The sequence below is a fragment of the Schistocerca gregaria genome, chromosome 4 (genome assembly GCF_023897955.1).
Source record: "Schistocerca gregaria isolate iqSchGreg1 chromosome 4, iqSchGreg1.2, whole genome shotgun sequence".
Lineage (NCBI taxonomy): Eukaryota > Metazoa > Arthropoda > Insecta > Orthoptera > Acrididae > Schistocerca > Schistocerca gregaria.
Window position 1 is genome coordinate 91,383,016 of NC_064923.1, and position 13,047 is coordinate 91,396,062.

Here is a 13,047-nt window from a genome sequence, read left to right on the forward strand (position 1 = left end):
CAACTACATTCGTCACACCATCAGTGCGACCTTTCACCCTCAATCAAACACAGAATTGGAGCACTTCGTGTACACTTTCAAACGGCAGATGGACAAGCTACACATCCACCACAGGCAGGAACAAGCTTTGCTGCTCTTCCTCTCGACATAGCACTCCCAACCCCACAACGGCCGTACACAGCAGAGCTGCTCCGTGGACGGCGTCACCAGGCACTGATTCAGCTGCTCCACCCACAACAGTGGCTGGCACCTCCTCCACTCACACAGGCAATATACAGAGCTAACCAATAAATTGTTTTCAGGCTGTACGGCAGACGGAAACCTGGGAGCACGGCAGTATTGTGAAATCGTTAGGCAGACCCATCTTTCTTGTACAGGATCCAGGAGGTTTGGAGCAGCGGCAATGGAACTAACTTGACCCTTGTAATTTGCGTGATCCTGCCTCCGAGTCTTTGTTTACAGATTCTTTGCCTCCTCAGATGATACATCCTGCACTCCATACAGCGACCTGCGGTCCTGTGTCACCATTACCAGGCTCCGAACCCAAGAACCTGCACCCAACGCCTCAGCCAGCAACAGCTGTACGCCCTTCAGTGATGGTCCACTCGACGCTGCAGCCTACCAATGGGCTGCCATTCCACATCCTGACACCATTGCAAGTGAACACTACGAAGACTTCGCTCCACTGTCAGATGCAGAGGTGTGCCCTCCACCACATTCCAGGGCAGTCACAAGCGAAAGCTGGGGCACAAGACTGGTCTTGGCACCAGCTTCAGATTCGGCTCCTCCCATCGCTTGCTGCATCCCCCCCCCCCCCCCACCACCACCATCACCATTGTAGCAGCCAACGACACCACACAATGCTGCTGAGGAGGTTCCTGAGAGGAGGAGTGTTATTTACTCACCAATGGACCCGACAGGGGCTGGTGCACTGAGACAGTTTTAGGTGGCACCACAGGTAATGCTTTCAAGTTCATTGCCAAACACAAGTCTGCACCAATCAGCAACCTCCGCACTGCCGCAAATGAGATGGGCTTCCTTGTTGTGAGAAGTGGAGGCCAGTTCATGTTCAGCATTGGTGTGTGACAGTTTGAGAGCAGAGTTCTATGGTCGCTATTTGTAGCTACAGTTTGTAGTGGAGATCAGCCTGTGAGACATAGTCTACAAGTGGAGTCACTCGTGGCCTACACATAGGGGCAGGTGTTTACTACAGTGATTGACAGTGTGGTACCCAGGATGGACAGAGCCTTCTTAACACTGTATTCAGTAATGCACACAGTGATAGGCCACTGCTTAGTTGTATCTGTTTGGAAGTACATCCACTGAGTTTCTGTACAACTTTAGTTAAGTATTACAGCACAATAAAGTGTATATTTGTGTGACTATTCGTTTTCACTGTTATAGTTCCTCTGTCCACCTCAGAGCACCTAAAATCTGTGCAAGCTTATCTACCCAGATGACTCATACACATCATTAGAGCCTGTAGTAGACAGAAACTACTAAAACGACTAATCGGCCAATCTTGGATTTCGTACTCCTATAGTATCCAACACACCTACAAATCCTGTGTATGACACCTGTTCAGAGGAAATGTCTGTATCAATGAGGAGCATCTGACTACATCCAAGCACAGTTTGAGAGGCACCAATGCACGTATTATGCAATGGTACCATCTGTTGGCATTTTAAAGATGATCTACTGTGGCTTGATCAATAAATGACCTCTATAAGCTACTGACAGCCAATTCCTATCCCTTTACATGAGAATAAAATCACTTATACATTTATTCATATGTGGACTGACAACTCCACACCACCTGGAAAGAATAAGTTGGGAACTCAGAAGGTACAGCTTAGTCATTAGGTGATGTGGCTAATTAAAATTATAAAATTCACCATAACATACAGCTGTGACTCCTCATAGACATCATACTCAGGCAGAAAAAGTTAATAATGCACACTAAAGTAACTGTAAGATACCTATTGATTAGTACTGAAGAAAAGTCTCAAATGGGACCATTAACATGACCAAGGTAAAGAAATTGGAAAATTAAAGTATTTTTTTGTTTATTTGAATAATTATTACAAGAAACCCTGACATACATTCATACAACATGTACCTTACGTTACATTTAATACAATTACATTTGGCTCTACTCCTGAATTGGCAATATTAAGGAAATAAATAAATATTTCCAATTTTTTGGTGTATGAAAACAATGTTTTACTAACTCCCAGTCACAGGTTAAACATTTCCTGTGTACATAACCAATTCTAAATATTGAGCTCAGCCTAATAATCACTCTGTTACATTGTTAATCAAAAAAGCTAATCAGCTAGACTGCCACTAGATACATGCCAATCTGTAAGAAAAGGGAAGCAGTAACACCTTACCTCAGATGAACGAACAGAATCCATATAGAGGAGCAACATGTGCTTGTCAAAGTCACTTTAACAAACATGGCTTGCTCTCTCAGAACCAACATTGCAGCAATTCTCAGCACCAATACCAGTATCATGCAATCCTTCTCTTCAACAGAGAAGCAACATAATCATCAGACCACAGCTGGTCTGATACAAATAACTTCTAAGTGGTCTCTTCTGGATCAGCACTGCCTGCTCTCACCAACTCACAGTAACATGCAGCTCTGGCACTAAACTGCTCAGCACTGACTAACTCACAATAAAACTCACAATAACATTCACTGCACTACATAGCAATCCCAACTAGGACTGCACTCATCTGACAAAAGGCTGACTGCCTCAGTACAGCTGCTTCCATACAACTGCTTCCACACTCCGCTAGCCAATCTAACACCTACTGTCATCTCCATCTTTATATGGGAAGAACTTCAAAATTTCTGCAGTGCATCATAACTATGTTTTTATCCTTTAGTCCTTACAATTTAAATTTCATCATCAAAGAAACACAATGGTATTACTGTTTTCATACAAACACCAACAACTTTCATCCTTTTTACACTTTTTAAAACCATTTGTAAACTTTTCATATTTTAATGATATTTGTTTTCATCTTTGTTGTGCTTTCAAAATCTCTTGTTGGCTAGAGAATAGAATGTTGTACCGCTTACACCCTACCACCTCCCCATGTTATATGGAGTAAGGGGAATAAAATAACAATCAAGAAATAGAAATACGAATTCTTCACCCTTTAAATATACTCACATGATTTTCTTTACTATTTCTTTGTTAGCTTTTGGTTCGGTTTAATATATGCAGAAGTACCTAAGCCTGCAGTTTTTGTAATGAAAAGATGTAATTGCCAGAGTATCACCATTGTAGTTAACATTGGTGTGGTGATAATCAAAATTACTATATTCCATGAAAAAGATACTTACACATCGAGGTTTGGGGTAAAATTAGGAAAAATATAAATGGCTTGAATAGGAATATGGCAGTCTTAAGTCACATATGGGAGACATCTGTTTTTGCCACTGGATAACAAGAAACTAAATTAATCACATTATGCCCCTTGAGAAGTCAATAGGAACATTGTAATATCAAGAGAGGAGGAAAAGAAACAACAGTTACTGTTTGTATTGTGAAAGAAAGCTTATGAAGTGTCGGAATATGATATGATGCTTTTCCTTGTATTGCAGCTTTTTTAAATTCTTTTGTAGGAAATTCATTTGAAATAATATTAACCTTTGAATATTAAATGTTGTCAGCACACTTACAGATACAAAAAAATAAAATATTAATTAATGAAAATTATTATTGATTACAATTGGACAGCATTGCCATTCTTTTTGTGATTATTAGTACTAAAGAAAAATACACTTTTTATTAAAGTAATTGTGAAAGTTTTCTTATCTATTTTAATTTTTCAGTAATATATTTATTGCCAAACAAATGTCTTCAAAATTGTTGTTAATGTACAGTTAATAATTATGGAAGTTTGGAGTTTCTGTCCAGCAGTATACTGTAAGTAACAAACAATGGATCAGTTTTATCATTTTCCCAAAAAAACTGCTATATCGAGAAAAAATATATAAGAATGTGAACAGCTTCTGGGTAGGCCCCTACATTGTGAAATGAGGTAATTTTTGGTTGTATTCACATGCATTACAATTAGTAAATGTCTAGGACTTTTTAAACAAAAGTCTAGGTGAATGAAGGGTACTTTGTAGCAATTGTTATGGAATGACTACAGATATATTGCTTAATTTTTGAATTTGTGGAAGTTACTTCACCAGTTAGAACATTGCTTGATCTGTTTTATCACCCCATACAAAATATCCTGAAACAAATTCCTATATATTTTTTACTTATACTGTATTACAGTATTGAGGGTCATGTTTCTTGTGATGCAAAAATGGAAATTGGAATTTGGCTTTTTTAGCTTCGTACAAAATTTCAATAAAATGTCGATTTTACATAAAACTGATTGATGTTAACATTTACATTATACTCTATCACACTGCCAACTGAAAACAATAACGTGTAGTTACATATCAACAGGACAACTAGCGCCAGAAAATCTTCCATTGTGAACAGCATGCAAGCATCTGGCTCTATTGGACATCTCCATTCTCGAAACAGCTAAGCGTCTCTTGACCAAAATATATGTAGCTTTAGCGTGCATGTGGGTTGTTGCTGAGTGCTGATATTAATCCAACTGGTACCTTAAACTAGTTTGAGATGTTTTCAGTAACATCAGCATTGCAACATCAATATTTCAACATTAATACTGAAACAGTATGAGTAATTTCACCATTAACTACACAGTGACAAGGATGATACTGCTGAAAATGTAAAAGGAGAGGTACTGGTTACAAATTTGTTTCTAGGGAATAGCTTAACAACAGCTGACAGTTTGCTTATAAGTATTAACACTGCATGCTGTGGGAAGTTTCATGTATCACAAGTTTCTAACAGAACTTCACACTCACATTTGAAGGAACACTAGAGTAATTGTAAGGTAAAATTTCCTTTAATGTCACTTTGAAGAAAGAATTAAACACAGTTATTTTGATACATATAATATTTACACACACAAAATATGCCAAGGTTCTGCAGACTGGTTATTTCTGTTCCAGTGACATTGTTGTTCTCTTTCTAATGGTAACACGATGACCAAAGGTAGGTTCCAGCATTGATGCATCATGTCTGTGGAAAAGAAAACATCAACTCAATAACGCTGTACACTTCAGAAAACATGTGGTGTAAAAAGTTGTGAAAAAAAGGTCTGTCCAAAGATAAAATTTTAAAGTTGCCTTGCACTACAAAGTACCACTGCAGTGTCAGTGCATTAGGAAGAGACATATAAAACTAGAGTTGTTAATAAAGAAGGTGCTTCAGAAAAAAATTTAATAATACAACACAATAATACTTTGCAAAACAAGTTCCAAGTCACAAGACTGAAAGCTATACACATAACAACATAAAATTTCCGAATGTTCTACTTCAATGGCTTTCAAATTTTGACACTGTTGCATTCCATTATGCGCATTTTTATTTTGTACACCTACCAGAGTGTATATATACATTCCCTCATGGAGTCACACCTAGTGATACGTGGCTGGCGACCACGGGGCCCCGAGCTGAGTCCTGGCATTGCTTCAACTTACTTATGCCAGGCTCCTCACTTTTATCTTTCCTATCTGGCCACCCTCGGCCAGCTCTTGTTCTTTTCCAACCCTGACGCTGTTAGGTTTCGAGGGCTAGGGGTCTTTCATTTTCCAACCTATACTTCTCATGCAGCGTCTGACCCAGAGCGGGTGGCTGCAAAAGGCGTGTGTATCCCATGTTAGGGGCGGACTCCAGAACTGCGGAAGGCAACGGAATACCACCACAGATTGTCTTCCCTGCATAATGCAGTGTCCATTCTATTTACAAAAAATGGCTTCCTCTCATGTTAAATCAGTGTCTGGAGGTAAAATAGTCCCCCATTTGGATCTCTGGGGGGGGGGGGGGGGGCAACTTGAAAGGAGGCAAAACATCAAAACAAGATTTGGTACCTGGAATATCAGAACCCTGCTACAAGCAGGAAAACTAGAAAACCTTAAAAGAGAGATGGAAAAGAATCATATGGACCTCGTAGGAGTTGCTGAGGTAAGATGGAATGGACATGGAGAGTTGCAGTCAGATGAATATGTATTCTACTACTCAGGAGGAGAAATAATAGGAATTAATGGAGTAGGAATGATTATGACAAAGGAATTGGCTAAATGAGTGGAATATGTAGACTATGCAAATGATAGGGTTATTGGTGTAAGGCTGAAAGGAGCACAAAAAGATTTACTGATTGTTCAGGTGTATGTGTCAAACTCAGAACATGATGACCAAATTGTAGAGGAAACATACAATGTAATAGAGAGAATAATGGACGAAAAAATGCTGCAAAATAGTAATCGGCGACTGGAACGCCATTGTGGGAGAAGGGAAAGAGGGAAAAATAGTTGGCAGTCATGGTCTTGGAAAGAGAAATGACAGAGGTAAATGGTTAATTGCATTCTGCAAGGAAAGGCAGCTGATAGAGGCAAACACATGGTTCAAGAACCACAAGAGGAGGTTCTACACTTGGAAATCACTAAGGGATAAATATAGAGACCTAATCGATTTTGTACTGGTGTACCCGTGGTCTAGGGGTAGCGTCTTAGATTCATAATCAAAACGTCTTCAGTCCCGGGTTCGATCCCCGCCACTGCCTAAATTTTGATAAATAATCAGCATTGGCGGCCGAAGATTTCCGGCATAAGAAGTCAGCCTCATTCTGCCAACGGCCTTGTCAAAGAGGGGGCAGGAGCGGATAGAGGTTCAGGGCACTCTCTTGTCCTAGGGGTGGGAAATTGCCCCTAAAGGCAGAAGAATCAGCAATGATCAACGACATGAGGATGCAGAAGGCAACGGAAACCACTGCATTAAAGACACGTAACGTAGCCTGAAGTTGAAGAAGTGTCATGATGATCTCTCCATTGGCAAAAGATTCCGGAATAGTCTCCCATTCGGATCTCCGGGAGGGGACTGCCAAGGGGGAGTTTACCATGAGAAAAAGATTGAATAGTCAACCAAAGGATAATGTTCTACGAGTCGGGGCGTCGAATATCAGAAGCTTGAACCTGGTAGGGAAACTAGAAATTCTGAAAAGGGCAATGCAAAGGTTCAATCTAGATATAGTAGAGGTCAGTGAAGTGAAGTGGAAGGAAGACAAGGATTTCTGGTCAGATGAGTATCGGGTAATATCAACAGCAGCAGAAAATGGTATAACAGGTGTAGGATTCATTATGAATAGGAAGGCAGGGCAGAGGGTGTGTTACTGTGAACAGTTCAGTGACAGGGTTGTTCTAATCAGAATCGACAGCAGACCAACACAGACAACGATAGTTCCGGTATACATGCCGACGTCGCAAGCTGAAGATGAACAGATAGAGAAAGTGTATGAGGATATTGAAAGGGTAATGCATATGTAAAGGGGGACGAAAATCTAATAGTCATGGGCGACTGGAATGCAGATGTAGGGGAAGGAGTAGAAGAAAAGATTACAGGAGAATATGGGCTTGGGACAAGGAATGAAAGAGGAGAAAGACTAAATGAGTTCTGTAACAAGTTTCAGCTAGTAATAGCGAATACCCTGTTCAAGAATCACAAGAGGAGGAGGTATACTTTGAAAAGGCCGGGAGATACGGGAAGATTTCAATTAGATTACATCATGGTCAGACAGAGATTCCGAAATCAGATATTGGATTGTAAGGCGTACCCAGGAGCAGATATAGACTCAGATCACCGTATAGTAGTGATGAAGAGTAGGCTGAAGTTCAAGACTTTGGTCAGGAAGAATCAGTACGCTAAGAAGTGGGATACGGAAGTTCTAAGGAATGACGAGATACTTTTGAAGTTGTCTAATGCTATAGATACAGCAATAAGGAATAGCGCAGTAGGCAACACAGTTGAAGAGGAATGGACGTCTCTAAAAAGGGCCATCACAGAAGTTGGGAAGGAAAACATAGGTACAAAGAAGGTAGATGCGAAGAAACCATGGGTAACAGAAGAAATACTTCAGATGATTGATGAAAGGAGGAAGTACAAACAAGTTCCGGGAAAATCAGGAATACAGAAATACAAGTCGCTAAGGAATGAAATAAATAGGAAGTGCAGGGAAGCTAAGACGTAATGGCTGCAGGAAAAATGTGAAGACATCGAAAAAGATATGATTGTCGGAAGGACAGACTCAGCATACAGGAAAGTCAAAAGAACCTTTGGTGATATTAAAAGTCTTTATGAGGGTGAAGATTTGTCTGATGTGATAGAAGAAGAAACAGGAGTCGATTTAGAAGAGATAGGGGATCCAGAATTAGAATCGGAATTTAAAAGAGCTTTGGAGGACTTACGGTCAAATAAGGCAGAAGGGATAGATAACATTCTATCAGAATTTCTAAAATATTAGGGGAAGTGGCAACAAAACGACTATTCATGTTGGTGAGTCTGGCGACATACCATCTGACTTTCGGAAAAGCATCATCCACACAATTCCAAAGACGGCAAGAGCTGACAAGAGCGAGAATTGTCGCACAATCAGCTTGAGAGCTCATGCATCGAAGCTGCTTACAAGAATAATATACAGAAGAATGGAAAAGAAAATTGAGAATGTGCTAGGTGACGATCAGTTTGGCTTTAGGAAAAGTAAAGGCACGAGAGAGGCAATTCTGGCATTACGGCTAATAATGGAAGCAAGGCTAAAGAAAAATCAAGACACGTTCATAGGATTTGTCGACCTGGAAAAAGCGTTCGACAATATAAAATGGAGCAAGCTGTTCAAGATTCTGAAAAAAGTAGGGGTAAGCTGTAGGCAGAGACCAACCAAGAGGGAATAATAAGAGTGGACAATCAAGAACGAAGTGGTCGTATTAAGAAGGGTGTAAGACAAGGCGGTAGCGTTTTGCCCCTACTCTTCAGTCTGTACATCGAGGAAGCAATGATGGAAATAAAAGAAAGGTTCAGGAGTGGAATAAAAATACAAGTTGAAAGGATATCAATGATATGATTTGCTGATGACATTGCTATCCTGAGTGAAAGTGAAGAAGAATTAAATGATCTGCTGAACGGGATGAACACTCTAATGAGTACACAGTATGGTTTGAGAGTATATTGGAGAAAGACAAAGGTAATGAGAAGTAGCAGAAATGAGAACAGCGAGAAACTTAACATCAGGATTGATGGTCACGAAGTCAATGAAGTTAAGGAATTCTGCTACCTAGGCAGTAAAATAAGCAATGACGGACGGAGCAAGAAAGACATCAAAAGCAGACTCGCTATGGCAAAAAAGGCATTTCTGGCCAAGAGAAGTCTACTAATATCAAATACCGGCCTTAATTTGAGGAAGAAATTTCTGAGGATGTACGTCTGGAGTACAGCATTGTATGGTAGTGAAACATGGACTGTGGGAAAACCGGAACAGAAGAGAATCGAAGCATTTGAGATGTGGTGCTATAGACGAATGTTGAAAATTAGGTGGACTGATAAGGTAAGGAATGAGGAGGTTTTACGCAGAATCGGAGAGGAAAGGAATATGTGGAAAACGCTGATAAGGAGATGGGACAGGATGATAGGACATCTGCTAAGACATGAGGGAATGACTTCCGTGGTACTAGAGGGAGCTGTAGAGGGCAAAAACGGTAGAGGAAGACAGAGATTGGAGTACGTCAAGCAAATAATTGAGGACATAGGTTGCAAGTGCTACTCTGAGATGAAGAGGTTAGCACAGGAAAGGAATTCGTGGCGGGCCGCATCAAACCAGTCAGTAGCAGTAGACAGATGACAAAAAGCTAGAGATGAGAGAAAGAAGAGATGCACAGTGAGAGGCAAAGGAAATTGACATAGACAAGGGGAAGGAGGAGATGGACACAGAGAAAGAGAGAGGAGGGGATGAAGTTGGAGAAGGCAAGGGGGTGATGGACAGAGAGAAGGGGAGGAGAAGATGGACGTATAGACAATTCCCATGCATATTTAATAATTGCGAAGCATTGTAACAGTTGCTAGTGTTTCAGTATACTAGGGAAAAATTCAAGTTTTCGATGATCTAGCAAGGGACTAGTGTAACTACCACTAAATAAAATGATGTTTCAACCAATGACTAAAGCTGTGGTAAAACTGTACAGATAATACACTATGCTGAATAATAATTCAGACTTCTTTTGTTCAAAAAATTTACTACCTAAAAAAACCTTAGTATGGCGTCAGATTTTAGTCAGTCATGAGCTGCTGAAATACAAGTCGCCAATGGCCTCAAGAGTAGCGACAGCAGATTCAGTCTCTAAGTCACAATGTCGGCCCTAAGTCACTTCCACACCCGACATGAGAGGCAGAAGCACCGGATCGAGCTCAGCATTCGGCAAGTGCTTCCTGCACGGCGTGGCGTGTGACAGGGTAGTGGGACAAAGAGTATAAAGAAGGTGCAATGTAGCAACGACGTTCCCCACCACAATTAGCACTTGAAGATGATGGCATGGTGTTTTGTCAAAAGATCACATTTACTGTACCCGACTGGAAATGCGAGAGCAGCACAAACAGCTGATGCACCAAGAAAACTTTAAGTCACTCAAGAAAAGCATCGTCAGCAGTAAGAAGAAATTCAGAATTAGAAATTTGCCTCCAGTCATATTTAAACTTTATTTAATACATGTGAGACATTCCCATTCCCTGTGCCTTCATATTCAGGTGCACGGTGGCAAAATTACACACATGTGTTCACTAAAATATATCTTTCGGTACATAATGTTAAACGGATTCTTAAAGATTAAACATTACTTAATTATTCATTATGTACATCTTAAATTCTGTACAATACCCAATTAAAAGTATTAGGACACCCCTATGTAATGTGGAACTGACCACTAGACGACAAACGTGTAGGACCCATCTATATAACAGGAGACGAGAAGTAATGTGTTGTCAGGAGAGAAGGGGTAACAGAAGAATGGGTCTGCCAGGAGAGCACAGTGGGTTCAAACGTGGATCGCCCATCGAATGCCACCTGAGTGACAGATACAAGAGCGACATTTCAACCCTTCTAAGTCCGTTCAACTCAAGCGTTGCTGCTGTGATTGTGAAGTGGAAACATGAAGGTCCAACATCAGCTAAACTAAGAGTCGAGGCATTCCTTGCATACTGACAGATGAGGACCGCCGAGCACTGCAGAGTGTGCATGCAAAAATCGCATTAATTCAGTGGAAGGAATGACTCGTGAGTTCCACTTGCTACCAGCAGTCCAAACAGCACAATGTCGCTGTGTAAGGCATTAAAAAGAATGGGTTACACAATAGTCGAGCAGCACTGAATAAGCCACATTTCCTGCACTCAATACTGAGTGACACTTGAGGTGGTATAAAGGCATTGGATGACTGGAAACGAGTGACCTGGACTGATGAATCATGCTATATCGTGTTGCAATCGGATGGGAAGATTTGGGTTTGGCAAATGCCTTCAGAACATCACCAGCCATCACAGTGAAGTACAGGGGGGGGGGGGGGGGGTTACGGTATAGGGGTTTTTTTTGAAGTTATGGCGTGCTCCTCTTATTACGCTTAAGAAAACGGTAAGTGGACAAGTATATGGGCATATTTTACAACATTCTGTACTGCAGACAGTAGAGAAACAATTCAGAGATGATGAATGTTTTTATCAACATGACAATGCACCCCATCATAAAGAAGGATCTGTGAGGCAAATATTTTTGAACACTAACATTCCTGAAATGGACTGCCCTGCCCATAGTTCTAACCTTAATCCAACAGAACGCCTTTGGGATGAGTTAGTATGCTGCTAAATCTACACAGCAAGAACCAACTCGTTTTTCCAGCTTTTGGTTTATAAAGAAAACTACAATAAACCACTAACAGTAACACACTCTTCAAAACCAGAAAACTATAAGGATGGCTTCTGCAGTTCAATCAAATAACAACTAATTTCTATAACCAGAGGTTCCATTGATTCTATACCTGTACATCGAAGTCGGCTGTTAGCAGCTGGTAGATAGCCTAACATGATGGAAGCAACATATCACAATCATTGCGGAAGCGAGAGTGGTGGAGGTGGCACACTGTTGAACCGGGCAATCTTCTCCACACTGGGTGAGTCAAGAATTATCTGCTGAATGGCTGGGAGCCAGCTTATCTAGCACTGGGCAGAAGGACATTTCCTGGACTATTTGCACGCATGTGATCACCAGGAAGCAGTTCATTGATTGTCGCATCCCCTTCCTCTGCTGCTGATTGATGCCCTTTGATGGATGTTGGCCGCAACTACATGTTTGTTGTCGACTGTGGTACTTGCTTGTAAACACTCTTGCATCTGCCACACATCGCAGTGGAGACGGCAACGCGCACCGCAGATCTGTCTGTAGAATTGCTGCTGCAGCAGGCGTCTGTGGTGACTGCAGCAATTTCTCTCCAGACCACATCGTACAACATCACTACTTTCTCTGGTTTTGGATTTTGAGGAGCAGTGGGCTGCCTTTCCTTCACAGACAATCAGACCCAGTAATGTCATAAGGGGAAGCGTGGACACATCCGGTAGCAGTGAGTGCTAATAGGTGGCCAGATACTTTTCATCAGTGTATGTGACTTTGTGGGACAGGATGTCTTTTAAACAAGCTCATGCATACCTTCCTAAACAGAAGTGTAGTATGGGAATGGCATTTAGTATTGGGTGATGGGTATTATGAGTCCGTTGGTGTTTCTAGGATTTGCCACAAAAAAGCAGATGCATGCAGTGTTTGAAATAAAGTGCAGATATAATTTCACCATTTGCTAAAACTTAAGTGGTGTAGCTGTTGAATTTGTGGGATAAGTAAATTTTATTTGTTTCTGGGACTCGAAAATGAAGAATGGTGCAACTTTCAGCACAGATTTTTATTTTTAGTGTTAATAAGTAATATTATCATACTAGGATAAATAATTAAGTAGCGCAATGTTGACTGTACAGTAATAATAAAAATAAGATCACTCATGCCAGTTTCTGTTTCTACAATGTTTTAATGTGAAGTGTCAGTCGGGAAGTATAGAATATACGAAAGCCAGGTGGTATGGGC

At 40.8% G+C, this 13,047-nt stretch overlaps 1 protein-coding gene across 3 annotated transcripts in view; it reads right to left on the minus strand.

The window, feature by feature from the left end:
* Positions 1–4,934: 4,934 nt before the first annotated feature.
* LOC126267444 (inositol 1,4,5-triphosphate receptor associated 2-like) overlaps positions 4,935–13,047 on the minus strand; it is a 163,050-nt gene continuing 154,937 nt past the window's right edge. For all 3 annotated transcript variants that reach the window (XM_049972709.1, XM_049972712.1, XM_049972711.1), the window contains one exon: positions 4,935–5,129. The gene's annotated coding sequence lies outside the window, so the exon portion shown is untranslated. The remainder of the gene's footprint in view (positions 5,130–13,047) is intronic.